Source organism: Vicugna pacos, chromosome 7 (genome assembly GCF_048564905.1).
Source record: "Vicugna pacos chromosome 7, VicPac4, whole genome shotgun sequence".
Lineage (NCBI taxonomy): Eukaryota > Metazoa > Chordata > Mammalia > Artiodactyla > Camelidae > Vicugna > Vicugna pacos.
The window spans coordinates 63,438,429-63,455,205 of NC_132993.1; the positions used below are offsets into that span (position 1 = coordinate 63,438,429).

General features: G+C 41.5%; 1 protein-coding gene across 7 annotated transcripts in view; it reads left to right on the forward strand.

Moving 5' to 3' along the window:
- The window catches only part of MTERF1 (mitochondrial transcription termination factor 1), a 415,935-nt gene that overhangs the window by 187,259 nt on the left and 211,899 nt on the right, over window positions 1-16,777 (forward strand). The window lies entirely within an intron of this gene.

Here is a 16,777-nt window from a genome sequence, read left to right on the forward strand (position 1 = left end):
AATAGGGAAAAGAGATATGGGTTATTGCTAGGTGTCTTTTAGATTTCATCACATGCTAAAGTAAAAAAATTTGTTTACTGTGCATACATCTCTCTCAGTACTGGACAAGACCATGTCAGAAGCTGAAGATACAAAGCAGAGGTCTACCAATGCAGCTATTAATAATTCTTTATTAAAAGATTAAAAATCAGAAGGAAATATTAGACCAGTTGGGACACTGGGACAGCAGGTGTAAACTGGGAGTGTCCCACTTATAGGAAAATAAAGAAACTCATTTTCTTTGCGCCTTTGGGAATGGTGTTTGTAATTTTGGTACCTGGTACACTAGTGAAGCTCAGTTTTCTAAGTATATGGTTTCCTAGGTTTGCGTTCATTTTGCTAATGTCGATACATGAGCCCAGGATGCCCGTTTGATACCCGTGGCTTTGTCGCCATCTGTTTCTTTTACCATTGAGAGTAGTTTAAAAGCTGCCTGATTGACTATTGTGTCTGGTCATTTAGTTATAAGGATAGAGCTGAGCCGGCAGGGGCCAAAAGACCTCACACATGGTATGTAGTCAGTAATATTTCAGTAAAGGAGCCATTGTCGGAGGTGTTATTGAAAACCACCAACTTCCTCGGGGCTGTTTTCCTTGTAACAGTAGTGATCTCAGAGGAGCTTCCTTGGCCATGTGTTTATGACTTGTATAAACATATAGATATTTAATGGAAATCTAAATAAAGAATCAAAAAGTAATGTCAGTAGTTTCTTAAAAGTCATCATAAAATGACCTTATCTCATTCAAAATGTGAGTAAACAACTGCCCCTTTAAGGCATCAGAATCACAAAATCTTGCAAGGAGATTTACAGCAAAAAAAGAGAAACCACTTATCTCAGAATCACTGGGCGAAGGCCTGCCCATCACATTCTGCTGTTCTGGAATGCCTACTACAGCTTTTTCCTCTGCTTGACATGTCAAGCTAAGGAGCTAAATGCTGATATTCAATATTATTTGATGTCCTAATCAGATGCTCATTCAATAGAAGTCACTGCTGAATTTTGCAAAGACTTGCAGAAATTGAAATTCTAGTTGCTAATGTTATTCTTAGCTTGCTACTTTGGTTTCGGCTTAAAATTGATTTTTTCACCCAAGGCTTTTAATTAAGTGGATGAGCAGGAATATAATGGGACAGTGGTTAACACTGGGATCTGTGTGATGTTCTCTCATCACTCACCACATCCCGCTTCAAATCATTTTTATTTTTCAGCACTGAGAAGAGTGGACATTATCACATATATTTAGTCTGTCCCAAAAATGTCATAGAGGGACCAGATGTATTTTCTCAAAGGACATAGATTCCTATAGTAGACAGGAGGAGAATTTTCTAGTTAGCCCCTGAGAGATAGGATGGCATTGTGTGTTCTGAAATTTAGCTGCTTGAATTCTGACAGAATAGAATAACTTGTTTGCTATGAAAATAACACTGGTGGAAAAAAATCATGTTAGCATAGGCTTTATCAAAGTGTTCCATGGAATTTGAGTCATATGAACTGCTCCATGGAAGAAGGGTTCTGTGGCCAAGACCCACCTCATTTTGTTCTTGGACGTTCCCAACGTGCATTAACATGATAAAGAACTTGACTGGTCCTATGGTGAAGAAACCATTCCTGGAGTTTTCCAAAGCTTTCTAGAGTTCTTCATGAAGCCCTCATTCTGCGTTACTTCCCACAGAAACACTGGAGTGGTGTATTATCATTTCTTTAAGTCTGTTTTCTTGCTTTTGTTGGGCTAATGACTTACTTTCTACAGTCCCAAGACATTATTTCCTATTTATTTTACGTATGCTAAATCTAGATGTATTTTCTTTCAGTTCTTTTCTGCCAACAGACGATGCTAACCCTTCCAAATGCTCCTAGTGTCTTGTGATCTTGTAAAATCAGTGACTCTCTTTCTGGAGCTTATGAGCTTCTGTTATCCAGTGTCATTTCTTACCTTTCTTTGCTTCTTGATTTTCAAAGCTTTGTTATCTTCTATCCCACAGTAGAACCATTGAAATTTAGCTGGCATTTGGTCATTCCCATTTCTCTTATCCCCAAATGTCACTTTGCTCTCAGATTTGATCAATACAATAAACACTGATCTATTTTATTTGTGTCTGTCATTCCGATAAAATGAAAACATTCCAGATTAAGGATATAATCTTTTTGACAGGCCAATATTGACCTTATTCACATTTTTTCCCCTGAATAGTAGATTTACTACACTTTTTTTTCCCCCTGCGGTTCAAGTCTCAATACCGAGTGAAGTGTAGAATCCAGGCCAGCAGTCTCAGTGGGGCACCTTTCTGCCCTGTTGTAGGAGTGAAAGTCTGGATTCATTCAATTTACTCAAGAAAATGTGAGTGCCTTTGACATGCGAGACATTGGGATATAGTGACTAGGAGAATAGTACAGGCAGGCCCCTGCTTTCATAAAACATGGATGAGGGTGTTGTCAGTGACTTCTGTTATAGTCTGTAATATAGGGTTTTTTTTTTTAAAAAAAATGCTGTCTTGATCCAGTTTTGAAGCCCTGGCTAGAGGCTGGTCAGCTCCCCCTTTTGCGCAGCTGATTAAGTCCACATCCCCAGTGACTTCCCTGTGGAACTCTTACACTCCTGAGTATATGCACCAGCCCTAATTGCCCCAGGGCCAGGTACCAGACAAGTGAAAACAGCCCCTAAATCCTGGAGCCTGGGAAGTAATTCAACTCAGCCAGTTCACAGGGAGCCTGCTAAACCTAGTTAACCCCACCCTGCTTGTCGTACATCAGCTGCCCCCGCCCCAGGGTGTAACCCTTAGTGTGGCTCTGCCTGGGGGCCTTCTCTACTTTGGCAAATAACAAAAAGTTCTGCTTTTCATCTATCCAAGTGTGTCACGTCCTGCCATCAAAGAACTTTTAAATCTAGTAAAACATAGCTGCAAGCATAATTTTGGCTTTTCTTTCTTATTGTTATGAAAATTTCAAAGGACTTAAAATAGAGGTACTAATTGGTCATGAAAAAGAGGTGGGCTCAGGATTTTAAGAGAACGGAGGAGTTAAAAAAAATTAACTTATGGAATTTGACACAACATTGTAAAATGATTATAAATCAATAAAAAATGTTTAAAAAAATTAACTTAGGTAACTTAACACCCCCCCCCAGGTTAACATACCCCAAATATCCATTTATTTATTGCATGTTTATTGAGCATTTGCTGTGGCTCTGGTATTATAATGCTCTAGGAGGTACACAAGAACAGAATATGTGTACCCTTTTCTTGAGACACCTACAGATTAATTAAGAAGATATGACATGCACCTAAAGTGATTAGAGAGACAAAATCAAGTATGTAGTAATATAACCAAGCCATCCCTAAGTGCAAAAAATGACAAAAATATTGTATTAAGCGAACTTTAAAATAATTTTTACCTTTCCTAGTAACTTGACTGGAAAAATGTTTGCATTATTGCTCTTTTCCTCATTTATGCTTCCCATCTCTGAAACCCTTTCTCAGGGGCACACAGGGCCTGGCTGTTTCTAACCCTGCTATGAAAAGCTGAGGTGGTTTGGCGTCATGTGGATTTTGAGCTGAAGCAGGTAACGAGGTTCTCACAAGGGATAGATTTTGGAGGAATGTGTTGGCAGTTCACATCAGATGAAGCTATTTCTTTTAAAGCTTGGGTGTGTTTAGAAATGGTTTCCGCCCAGATCCATTTGCAATACCAACCTTCCTGGTTGGGGAATTGAATACTTAGCTAACTTATGTTTGACGGGCATGCTTCTGTTTTTTTTAAGTGATAGCTAAGGTGTTGGTTTCTCCAGAAGGCATTTGATGTTGTTCCGTGATCTTCAAGGGAACTCATACTTTTCATGGAAGTCAAGGAGGAAACTGTAGTTGATCAAGCCTCTGCCTTTTCTCTAGACTCACTCTCCACTGACTTTCCACCATTCTTCCTACCGATGCTTTGTTATGGAACATCTACCCTGAGTAAGGGACTGTAACAGCCTCGGCAAGGGATGCCGAGCACACCAACAGAGAGATGAGGCACGGACTCTGCACAAGACAGAATGTGGGTCTGGTTAGAAAAGAGACGTAAAGTGTTGTGTGCATGGAGTGAAAGAGTCACTTCACGCTGGGTAGATCTGGGAGAGCTTTACAGACAGAAGAACACTTGAGCTGGGACTTGGAGAACAGGTTTGATTTGGCAGCTAGAGAAGGAATCAGCAAACTGAAGCCTGTGGGCCAAATCTGTCCTCTCCTCCTGGTTTTATAACTGAAGTTGTATTGGAACTCAGCCATGCCCATTCACTGTTGTGTTATCTATGGCTGCTTTTGTGCAACAACAGCAGGGTGGAGTATTTGGGACAGAGAAATTGTATAGCCCTGAAAGCCTAAAAAGTTTACTATCTAGCTTTTTATAGAAAAAGTTTGTGACCCTGGTTTAAAGTCAGTTGCTTGAAGGACTTGATACACGGCCTTGCTATTTGGACTTGATGTAGGCCAAAATATATGACTTCATTTGGCAGACACTCTGGAAACAGAATGTTTCTGAGCCTTGGGAATGTTTGGGTGTTCATGATGGTATTGAACTTCAGGACAGGGAGTGTGGTAGATGAACTGTAGGAAAGAGATTCTACAGGTAGGAAAAAAAATTCAGAAGTTCATATTGTCCCCTTAGTGAAAAATAATACATGTGGATAAGGAGGATATCTGTGTTGAAAGGGAGAGGATGCAAAAGACATGTGTGAATAAAGCTCTAGAAGGGTGGATCAAAGGAAAGACAGAATTGAGGATGACTAATACAGGCGGACAGGTGATCCTGAGAAACAGTGACCCCTACCCACTTCCTCAGATTCCCATTGGGAGTGGTATCATGTGGAGCCACCACTGGTTTCCCCCAAAACCAGATTCCTCTCCTCAACCCCAAGCCTGAGCAACAGGAAGACCAAACTCCCTGCGTGTCCATACAGGTCATCAGGATGCATTCTTTCAATTAGGGGAAGGACCTGCCACCCCTGGGCTCCACATCTATGAGCCATCACACGGGGGTGGGGGGGCCTGTTCCCCATAGCTGGCTGGGTGCAGCCTTTGCCTTGGAATTTGGAGATTAAGGTTTGCTCTTTGACCTCAGGCATTGCCCCCACAAAACTGCTACAGAGTATGCTATTAAAACAATGTGTTTCTAAGAGGACTGCTTCACCATGTTTCTTTCCCCTCTTTATCCAGTCTCCTCACTGGAGAGATGTTGCAAACAAAGACCTGTAGGTTTATATTAAAAGTCTTTGGTGGATGGCATCTCTGTCTGCTCTCCTCCCAGCTCCCTAGCAACAGCTGTGTCATTGTTTTAGAAATCTTTCCCTGGAAATTCTAGTTTTTCTGTATAGATCTCTCTCTCTCTGTGGGTTTTTTTTTTTTTTTTTGGTTTGTAAGTATCTTTCCCTCTGCCTGTGTCTGTTTCTTTTTTCCCCTTCCCTCCCCTGCCTCTCTCCATCTCTGTCTCTGTCTCTCTGCATGTTTTGTTTTTTTTTCTCTCTCTCTCTCGTGTGATTTCCCACATTAGCCACTGTCCATTGCTTTGATTCCTTCTTGGCAACAAGAGTTACAGCACCATTATGCAGCAAGCAGTCCTGCTTCCCTGCTACCTTAAAATGATAATGTTCATGGTGACAAATGGATATAGTTAACAAAGAAAGTAAAATGCTTAGCAGGCAGGGGTGTGACCAGGTCAGATTTCTTTGCCTGGCAGAAATGGAGTATCCTGAGAATCCCTAAAGAAAGGAATACATATGTGTGGGTAGCTGGTGAAGTCTGCCAGCTGGACACTGCCACTGTTTTATTTTTTAATTTCGCTTCTGTAAATTGCAAGAGTGAGTTCTTAAAGGCTGAACAATAGTTATCCTTAATTTACTAAGGTTTTATCATTGTCCTAAGAAACTTAAAAAATATAAGCAGATTGTGGCTGAAGTTTCTACATTGTGTCAGAAAAAGCCTAATTAGAGTGGGAAAAAAAAAGAAAACAGAAAGTGACTTTTTCTAAACCTCCTTTCTCTCTCTACCACTAAGAGGAGGAACAAAACCCCTAATAGCCAAGAAGTCTTCCAAGCCGAAGCAGTTTGCATGCACATGTGTGCACGTCTGTTTTGCACACTGCATGTGTGCCTTCCCCTGGGTGCAGATGGCCACTCCAGCAGCAGCACATGCGGGATGTGTGTGTATGTCTGAGAGTTGGCTTGGTTGTGCGCATGGAAAGAAGAAAACAAGAGAGGGAGGTAAAAACCACACAAGCCTAAATCAAAAGCAACTGTTGTACCATGAGGAAAGCAGGCAGACCTTGCTTTGTGCACACACTGCTCTTTCTTTGCCGCCCAGACTGATGTTTGAACTAAAATAAAGAAGCATGGCAAACTAACTGAAACATAGGTAGAAATAATATATTTGGGTTTCAGAAAGAAAAAAAAAACCTGGCATAGCTTGAAAGGCACCCATTTCATAACAACACATGTGCAAAGAATTACAATAATTGCAGTGCACACATCGGTAACAGACAGAGTGAACAATGAATATTAAAAACACATTCCTAGAGCTGGCCCCGTGGCTTGGCAGCAGCGCACAGTGTGGAGACCTGCGCGGGATTCAGGGGAAGGCTCTTGGCTTCCAGAGCTGTCAGGGCTTGGCAGGAGCTGAGGAGGAAAGAGGAGGGAGGAAGGTGACAGTGATTGTCCCTGTCACTGTGACTCCTGTCTTCCACTGACAGAGCCCTAGGGTGGCTTCAGGAGGGTTACACAGAGGAAGTCTGCCTTCGGCCCTTCGGGGCTCTAGTTCAGAGCTGAATTTGAGCCAGGCTGAGGAGGAGGGATGGGGATAGAAAAACAAACACCAGAGAACAGACAGAAGGTGCTGCTGGGAACACCCAGACAGGGCCCTGGGAGGCCATCCCCATCCCCTCTCTCAAGGCTCTCCTGAAGCAGGATCGGATCAAGTGTGATGGACTTCACTGCTGTGGACATGTAAACTGGGAAAGTTTTTCTCCCATGGACTAAATACATTGATTTGCCTTTTTCCCTTCTGTGTTTTCTATATAGTGCCATTAAAGTCTGCAGGGGGATGAATTCTCCTGGTAGTGTGTTCCAGAGCCTTCAAAGGCACATTAACCAAACATCCAAGGTACACAATGATCTTTTCACCGTGAATCCTTTCCATTGTCAGCAAAGACAAAGGCCCTTCTCTTAAGTACAGCTTTGGTTTCAAATGTTCAGATTTTGCCTCTCACCATTGGCAATGAATTGACTCTTGAATCTTTGCAACTTTGGCAGTGAGAGAGGCCAGAGGGTGAGACTATCTAACCAGAACCAGTTTGGTCCCCATACTGGGAGCCCAGGTCCAAGGATTCTTAACTTGTGGGCCATGAACATCCAAGGGGTTGGTGACGTGGAATTCAGGGAGCTCCATAAACTTAAATGGGAAAAAGATGGTATCTTTATTTTTGCCGGTCTCTCAGATTCAGCATTCCTTTAACTACAAATGCAGGAAACAACCATGATAGAATTTGTAAAACTTATGACTTTGTCACCAGTAAAAATCATGGATATTTTTATGTCATTTCACTGTTGTTTCAGATATCTTTAATTATTATTTATGCTCATCACCACTAGGAATTTTGGTAATTATTAGACTAGCTGCAAGATCTTTTTATTTTATACATTAGTGAGGAAGCACGTAGCATAGTAAAATACTTTGATAACTGTATTTTAATATATTGGTTTCCCTAGACATGTACTATATTTTATTCTTTTTGAAAAGATTGTTCTGAGAAGGAGTCTGCAGGCCACTTGGCCTCACTGTGGAGGGCTCCATGGCACACACAACATTTACCTGACAAAGGATCTGGTCTCTAAAGCAGTCACGAAGAGCTGGGTCCTCCACACTGTGATTCTGTGCTGGACTGGCCTCATGTGCTCTACACATGGGGAAGAGAAAGGAAAGGCAAACATATGTCTCCAGACACAACACTGAGGACTTAGCAAAGGAACTTCTTACTTGTCCACTCTTTAAATATGCCCAACAAACCTTAGCATTTGCAAGAACAAAAGTCTGCATTTTATCTTCAGTGATTTGTGACAGAGTTCCAAAATGATTTCATTAAAAAGAAAAGAAAAGAAAAGAAACGCCTCAAACCACTTCTCCAGTTTCTCCAGATGCTGGTCAAGAGTGTTTGCCATCGAATCACAGTTGATAGGGTAGAGAAAGGCTGGTGAGGAATTAATTGTCTTTGTTTCCAAACCAAGTGGGAAGATACAGCTCTAAGAGTGATGGTAAGAGAATCAGATAATATAAGACAATGTAGGGATGACATCTTTTAAATGAAGGCATCACCTAGGAGAACTGGCACCCACGAATGTCACAGAGGCAAATTAGAAAGTCCTTTCATTTCCACTTCTCTTCAGGGTAAAGGACAGGAGTAGCCCAGAGTTGGAAGCAATGATTTATTTGACTTATCAAAGCCTAAAGTCCTGCTGAACTCTTGTACCAATGCAGAATCTAGCACTAGAAGGGATGCTGGGAGAAACAGGCCTACTCATAATTCTCAAAAATATGAACCTCAGCACTTGACTTACAAGGGACAAAATACTGTCCTGAAAGAAAATATGTAAAATACTAGCAATCTTCATAGACACTTTTTTTTTTTACTTGGAGAGAACTATTGAGTGTTTAATAGATTTCTTAATACAGTCATATAAGAAAGTCAGGAGATATAAGTGGATAGCTAGCTAGCTAGGTAATAGATAGATAGGTAGATAGACGAGTAGATAATTTGGTAAGATCTAGAGCTATAATATACCAGGCACTATAGTAGTTTTTAAAAATACCTTTATCTAGCTCATTTAATCCTTTCAACATTTCCATGAGATATTATTTTTCAAGTTTTTCAGGTTGGGACTAGCTTAGAGAATGAAATAACTTGAGATCACAGAGCTAATCAGTGGGATTTAAACAGATTTGTCTGACCCCAAAGCCACTATTCCATTATTTCAAGTGGTTCCAATTATTTTAAGAAATTGCTATGACAGAATCTTTAAAACACAAGAAGTTGTTCTAGGAGTTGAGAAGGATCAAATTTCAAGTTAGAAACATCAATGGCATAAATAGCAGTGTGATAACAGTTTATATACTGATAAAGGAAACTCTATGATATCCAACAAAATTGTTTCTCAAATGCAGAAAGTCAGATGGGCTTGGCCACCTATTTTAATTATTAACATTAATATATAATCATTTATACAGGTAAATATGAAAGTGGGCACCTGGAATTTAAGACCTCTTCAATGACTTCATCTGCCAACAGAGTAGTTACCTGTATGTACCTATTTTCAGAATGTGAAACTGGCATCTCTAGTTACTATAAAATTTGGTGCAAGAGGCCAAATTTCATCATGTTCAAAGTGTCTTTTTGTGCCAGTTGCCATCCCTTACCTGCTATATCTGCAGAGCACTCAGGGTTGGAGCTAAGGCCTTGGTCACAGCTATCAACAATTAAGAATAAAGTAATAATAGAAAATCTCAAGGTCATGCCAGGATACCCATCAGGGAATTGCTGCTCTTCATGGTCCATATACCTTCTCACATTTTAAGTAAAGCCATGATGAGAGAGTAAACTTAGTTTAGTCCCCTGGAAAATAATTTCTCTACATCAAATCACAGCAAGATATTGTGGTCTACAAGCTCTAGACATTAGACGCTACTTTAGGATGATCTCCAAGGTCTTGTCTAGCCCTAACTTTCTCTAATTCCAGGAAACTTAACAATTGTTAAGATGGAAAAGCCTCCAGGGGGTTCTTCATAAGGTCTTGTAGCCGTCAGAACTTAAAGGGCCCTGACTTGAGTTCTGTTATGTGAGACTGCTCCTGAGTTCTTTCATGCTGCAGGAGTTATTTAGTCAGTATGAATAACTGGGACAAGTTACAGGATTTCAAAGACTAAGTAAATAACCTACGATCAGAAAATTCAATTTGTTCGTGAGGTGGAGAAAGTCATCCTGCCATTAAGCAGTCAGATGGAAAACATGCAAACCACAGTTTGTGGAAGAGAAAGAACATTAAAAGCCCTTGTCCAGAAGCATAGGCAAGTGCAGGAAATGTACTCAGCAAAGTTGACATGTCTATTGTAAATGTGGGAAGTGGGAGCCACAACACTGATTGAAATTCCAAATTATGTAATAACCAGAGACATCACCCGAGCCAGTCCCTCCAATGGGGAGCACTGGGGAGTCTAAGAGATTCACTCATGAGATGGAAAGAAGACTCTGGTCCAGTGCAAATACTGTCTGGGTCAGGCGCAGCCATGCAGCAAATTCTAGTGATTGGCAAAGATAGCAGAAGGCACAGTCTGACAGGGCCGCCCTACTCTGTTAGGCAAAATGATCAGATCTCCTCTGGGAGTAGAAGAAGAAGCTCATGATAACACTCACCTTAATTATTGCTGCAAAGTGTCAGAGAATTGCTATGAATGGGGTGATAGCAAAAATTATATTTACATTAAGAACCACCTGTATATCCCAAGCTGGATATTATGTAGTGTACATACTACGTGAATACTGCCTTGTTATTCCGGTGTGCCCCCTTTTCCACATCAAGGAAACAGTGGTGTGTAAAGTCAGACCCCATCATGCAGGTGTTATTTTGGCATTTGCTGTAATATCAAGTTAGTATCATCAAGGCCACTACTAGTCTCTTTGCCACCTTTGTGCAAATAGGAAAAAGCACTTCCATTCTTCCAGATGGATGCAGCCCCACATCAGAGCATACAGTTTGGTAAACAGAATGTGGGCTGATTTCAGCACCGCTCTCACTCTCAGTGGATGCCCTTACGCAGTCCCGGGAGCAGCATTCTCTCAGGCTGCAGTGGGTGGGTCCTGCTAGATATTAGGTTCCGTTATACTTTGGTGGGCACAGCAGATGCTGTTGGTGTCTGGTCACACCCCCTCAGTCACTCCAGAGGTTGCCTGCAACTTCAGTGTTCAGCTCTCTGTATGAGCTAAGACTTCTTACCTCAAGCTCCTCTTTCCCGCTGTCTGAGGGCTTTTTCTAGCTCCAGGAGCATGCTGGACGAGACAGGAACAGTCTTCAATCACAGAGGGTGGAATGGAGTTGGTAGGTGCAGTACCCAGCCTCCTCACTCCTTGAGGGGATCAGAGTGAAGTGCATCTGCCCAGTGTCTCATGGGGTCCTCAGCAGGATCAAGCCTCAGTTGTCCAGAGTGGCTGTCTGCTTATCAACAAATCCTGTGTTGACTTTTTCCCTTCCTTGCTTCATTTCCTCACTCCCTCTCCATGTTTCCTGGGATTACCTTCCAAATCCTTGCACCTAAATCCTTGTCTCTGAGTCTACTTTGGGGGGGACCCATATTAAGACCTTGCTGGGCTTCCTCACTGTAATTCTACCTCTTGGCTTGATGCACCTGCCAGTGTTTAGAGCTTTAAATCTAATTTGACCAGCAGGTGAAATTCTTTATGAATGGAAGTAATCTTCCACAAGTCAGATGACGTTAAGAAAGGAACAAACCACACCATAAAGAGAGAAGAGGCAAAGTGGTCACCTGAGGAACTTACAATGAGAAAAGCTTTCCACAACGCTCTTAAAGAAAATCTACTTAAAGGGAGAGCAAACCACATGTCCTATCAGCAGTGGTGGGGGAACAGTAGGTGAAAAAAAGGAAGTAACTATGCTTGTTAATATTTATGGGATAGAGCACTGGCTTCAGATTTAGCAGCTGTCCTAGTTGTGAGGTGGGGAGGACTGGATGAGGAAAGGGGCAGGAGTATAGCAGCTTGAGAGGTTGGAAAGAGAAGCAGATGGCTGTGGGGAAGGACCACAGTGTGGAGTAGGTGCTGCTTGTTCATCCGTCAAGTTTTGAAGTTGGTCCCCATGCTTGGCACTGCTTCCTGGGGGCCCAAGAAAGAATAGGACACAAACTCTGTCCGCAAGGAACTTGCAGACTAGTAGAGGATATAGGACATGCCAGGACATTTGGCACAGGCCAACATAACTGTCCACAGCTATAACTGCCTGGTAGACTCTAAGAATCTTGAGGGTAGGACTGTATTTTCCAAATCTTTATATGGCCTCCAAAACGGTGCCTTGAATACAATATGTGCTCATAGATGGGGAGTGCTTGCATTACCCAACAAAGCATCTCATTCTATACCACAAACTTTCATGAAAAAGCAGGGAAGAAAGAAACCCATTCTGGCTAAGGGAATATGGGACGGCGTCATGGAGGAGGTGGCTTTGGAGCTGGTTGACAATTCCAAAGTAAAATACACCCAAGTGAGATGGACTATTGAATTTTCCTTTGCTTGTTAGCATATCTGGGCTCAACTTTGGAGATAGATCCATTCTTCCATCATTCCTTGGTATCTAATGATGCATATTCAGCTTTGACTTTTTAATATTTTTTAAATGGTTTACTGTTAAAACATCCTAAGTAGGAGGCTTTTCATCTCTTGACATCAATGGAAGGATATTATTTTACTGCTTTTACAGTCATTTAGGGGCCATTGTTAGTTTATTCTTCATTGTTGCTCAGACATACACTTACAAACACAAGGATATGTGTGAAGATGGGAAACAAACAAAATGGGAAAATGCACCCTGTTTAGGAAAGCTGAGCCTCCACAAAAGAAAACGAGAGGCTGCCAGGTGGATCTGTGTTTTAACTTGTGATCCTTCTTGCTCCCAGCTTGCAGTCACCTAACTCCTGCACACCCTCTCTCACTTTTCCTCTGCCAGGAATCACAACAGTGCCCTCAGTAGGTTCTCCGTGGATACGGGAACAGCAAGCAAGGGTTTCTGTGTAAGACCCTTACTTAGAGAACTCTTGGACAGGAGAGGTTCCTGCTGACCCAGCACAATCAGCACCTGCCAGGTGGATAAACTACCTTTTCGTGAATTGGCTAACCATGTGAAATTGCCATTCCTGTGGGCCAAGAAATGGTTGAATTGCAGTCATTTTACATTGTTTGAACTAATAGTGTTTTAGAAAAACTAGCCCATCAACTAAGAAAATAAAAATGAAGAAATACATCTTGAGGCTTTCCTTTTCTTTTTTGATTTCAATGTGGCATTGATATCTGTCCACATAGCAGGGATGTTCTGCACGAGAATTCTTAGTGAGCCTAATGAGGTCACCATAGGCAGAGTAGATCTGAATGGGAACAGTCATGAACAGAGATGGGCAAGAAACATTGTGCCTGTTCTTAGATCAATCTAGTGGTCACACCACCTCTCTGGACCCTTCTCGGTGGTGCTTCCAGAAAGCAGATTCAAGTTCTTGGGATCAGCCAACTTGTCTGTCTCCTGCTCTTTTACTTCTAGACATGAAGACATCTCTTTATTTTGGTCTCTTCCCAGGCTTCTGCAGAACTACTCTGCTTCTACCTACAAACTCGCTTGTCTTCCCTTTACGTCTCCTGTGAACTCATGTTCTAAACATTTAGGCTTTTGCTGAACATTTAGCCTTGGAGGCTTTCTGCTTACTGATTATAAAATGAAATTCCACTGTGGCAAGGTAAAGGAAAGCCCATTTACATGGGGCAGGGGTAGTGAAAGGAAAAAGTGGAGGAAAACAGTAATCATATCATAAATCCTTTAGCCACAAGGAGAATTTATGGTAGAGGAATCAGAGTGATAAATTTATAAGGACTTCTCCTTAATAATTTTGCCCAGGTCACACTTTCACTCTCTTGATGCCTTCGAGTGCTTTAAGACCAAAAGAAGAATATCCTGGAATCATTTGCCTCTGGGCCCTCTTCTTCAGGAGAAATGAATTAGCATGGCTTGCACCCCATGAAGGATGCGAGGCTGGTGTGGGTTTGTGAGAAAGATTTGGGTTGGTTCCTATCTTGTCTGAACTGGTTCATGACCAATAATCCTAATAAAAGCACAAGAATCATTCCCAGACATATAGGATCAGAGCGGGACAGGCCAAAGGAACTTCCTCTTTGAGCCCTGAGGTACTCTTTACGTTTCTTTTGACTCTTAGAGCCATTCAGAATTTTTGTTTCAAGACTGCTTCAGGCTCTTTGCCACCTGTTCACGCGTGGGTGGCACTGGTTTACATTTAAAAGTTTTTTTTTTTAATTTAACTTTCTGTTTGCCTAGTTACCCAGGTGATTGATTCGGCTACTTTAAAAGCCACTTTCAGAAGCCTTACCTTTTCCATGCACCACTGACAGCAGATATTTCAAGCCTGAGTCAGAGAGCCACTGTCTTTGTGGAGGTCATGATGGCATGGACTCGCCTTCACTGTTGTTCCCTCCTGCAGGAGATCCTGCCAGGGAAGCGTCTAAAGGGGTGAGCTGGAGAACACGCAACGCATTTGGAAGTTGGAGTTTCATCCAGGCCTTCTGACAGTTTATGAAATTGGGATGATTTAGAGAAGGCAGTGAGCAACACACACTAAAAGCCTAGCTGACGTGCCCTGCTCCAGAGCTTTCGCTTAAACAATTTTGCTTTCTGACAACAACTTTGAAAAATAGGCAGAAGGGCCCGTATCAATGAGGAAAACCTGGTGCCAGATAAGAAATGAGAGATAGTAAAAGCCGACAAAGGTATCCTGTGGAGTTAGGAAGCAATAAAATGTTTGTGGATAAATATTCATTTTGGGGCAGAGAGTCTGAATGCCAAGGAAAAAAATTAAAAAACAAGCCTGCAGCTCACTGAGTTAGGACATGTCCCTTCCTTAGTTCCTCAGTATGGAAGAGGAGGTGAGTTGGCTTGTTGTGAGGAAAAAGCTTCAGAGGGAGAGAGAACACACAGGCCTAGGCTTGTTGGTGGGGCTGAACTGTGAGCAGATGAAAAACTGGAACAACAGTCACAATGATGAACTGCTTCTAAATGGCCTCAGAAGGACTTGGAATGCAGCCCCATGGGCACTATCTGACCATTTCATCTCTGTCTATGAAAGAAGAACCCAACAGGAATTTTCTTCTTCCATTCCATATAAAAGGTGGTAGAGGTTGAAAGACAGCAGCAAATGACACCTTTGCCTCATGAGGATGGAACTGAAAGGTGTTGAAAAACCAGAGGAAAATCTTTTTTTTGCCATCTATTCAGTACCACAATTAATACAGTTGTCAACCTTGAGGTCATAGGTTTAGCAAGTTTTTCCAGTTACATAAAAAGTTACTGGGGTTGGGGGGAGGTTTAACCTTTTTTTTTTTTTTTTAAACCAAGAGTTCTTAAGAAAATTTTTCATGGTCCTGGGAGTTCTGGGCCCAATTTCCAATCTCGAGCTTCCTTGCTGTCCAGTACTGGTGTGGGCGTCTTTATTCTCCTCACAGGCTACCTTGTTTGGGGAGGATGGAATTCCTAGCACTGCTTTACAGCAGAGGGTTAGAGGGCTTGTTTCTGGGCTTGGGAAAGCCCATTGAGGCTGGAGACCCACAACCCAGAGCAGAACACGTGTCTCTGCTTTGATTCTTGCCACTCTCCTCTAACTGTTAGAGTTTGGACGGTCTGACAGATACTAGAATTTCCCTGGGGAAGATCAGCTCAGATATTAACAAAACATCAAGGGAATGAAATTGCTTACTATGGAAAGAGCCCCTAAGAAGAAAAGAAATGGAAAACTGTAAAAGGGATTTTTTCAAGTGATAGAAAACTGAATAACTTTAAAAAATTTTTTTTCTTCTTGTGCAAAAATGACAACTAGGAAAATGAGTCAAAGTTCTGGCTGGATGTAAGTGTGTGCCTGAGAAATGGCCACTGATGGGTCAATCTACTCTTCTCATTCATGGCTAGCCCCCTCCCCACGCCCATCACTTCCAGCCCTGGTTCCCATGGTGACAGTGTGGCAAAGTAGAAAGAGCCAGAATTTTGTAACCTGGGTATGTAATCATAATACATGCTACATTACTGAATAACTTCATTTCCTTGGGCAAATTGCTTAATCTTGTCTCAACTTCAATTATACTTTCTCCCCATTTTTTAAATTGAAGTATAGTTGAATTACAGTGTTGTATTAGTTTCTGGTGTACAGCATAGTGATTCAGTTATACATATAAACATGTAACCATTCAAATATATTCATATTCTTTTTTATTACAGACTACTACAAGCCATTGAATATAGTTCCTTATGCTATGCAGTAGAATCTTGTTGTTTATCTATTCTATACCTAGTAGTTTGTATCTGCTAATCCCAAACTCCCAATTTATCCCTCTCTCTCCATTGCTCTGCCCATAGCCATAAATATGATTTCTATGTCTGTGAGTCTCTTTCTGTTTTGTAAATACATTTGTTTGTGTCATTTTTTTAGATTCCACATATAAGTGATATCATGTGATATTTGTCTTTCTCTGACTGCCTTACTTCACTTAGTGTGATCATCTCTAGGTCCATCCATGTTGCTGCCATTGACATTGTTTCATTCCTTTTTGTGGCTGAGTAGTGTTCCATTGTATATTTACACCACATGTTCTTTATCCATTCATCTGTTGATGGACATTTAGGTTGCTTCCATGTCTTGGCTTTTGTAAAAAATGCTGCTGTGAACATTAGGGTGCATGTTTTTTTTTGAATTAGAGTTTTCTCCAGATATCTTATCAGTTAAATGGGGATACTCACACTTTCCCTATACCAAAGGTTGCTGTGAGAGTCAACTACAAGAACAAGAAACTCTTGGCTACTGAAGAGTACTTTATAGTTTGAGGCCTACAAAAATCAAGATGGAAGGTTGGCATTCTGTAGAACATTGTTTCCCTGCATAGAAGATCTGA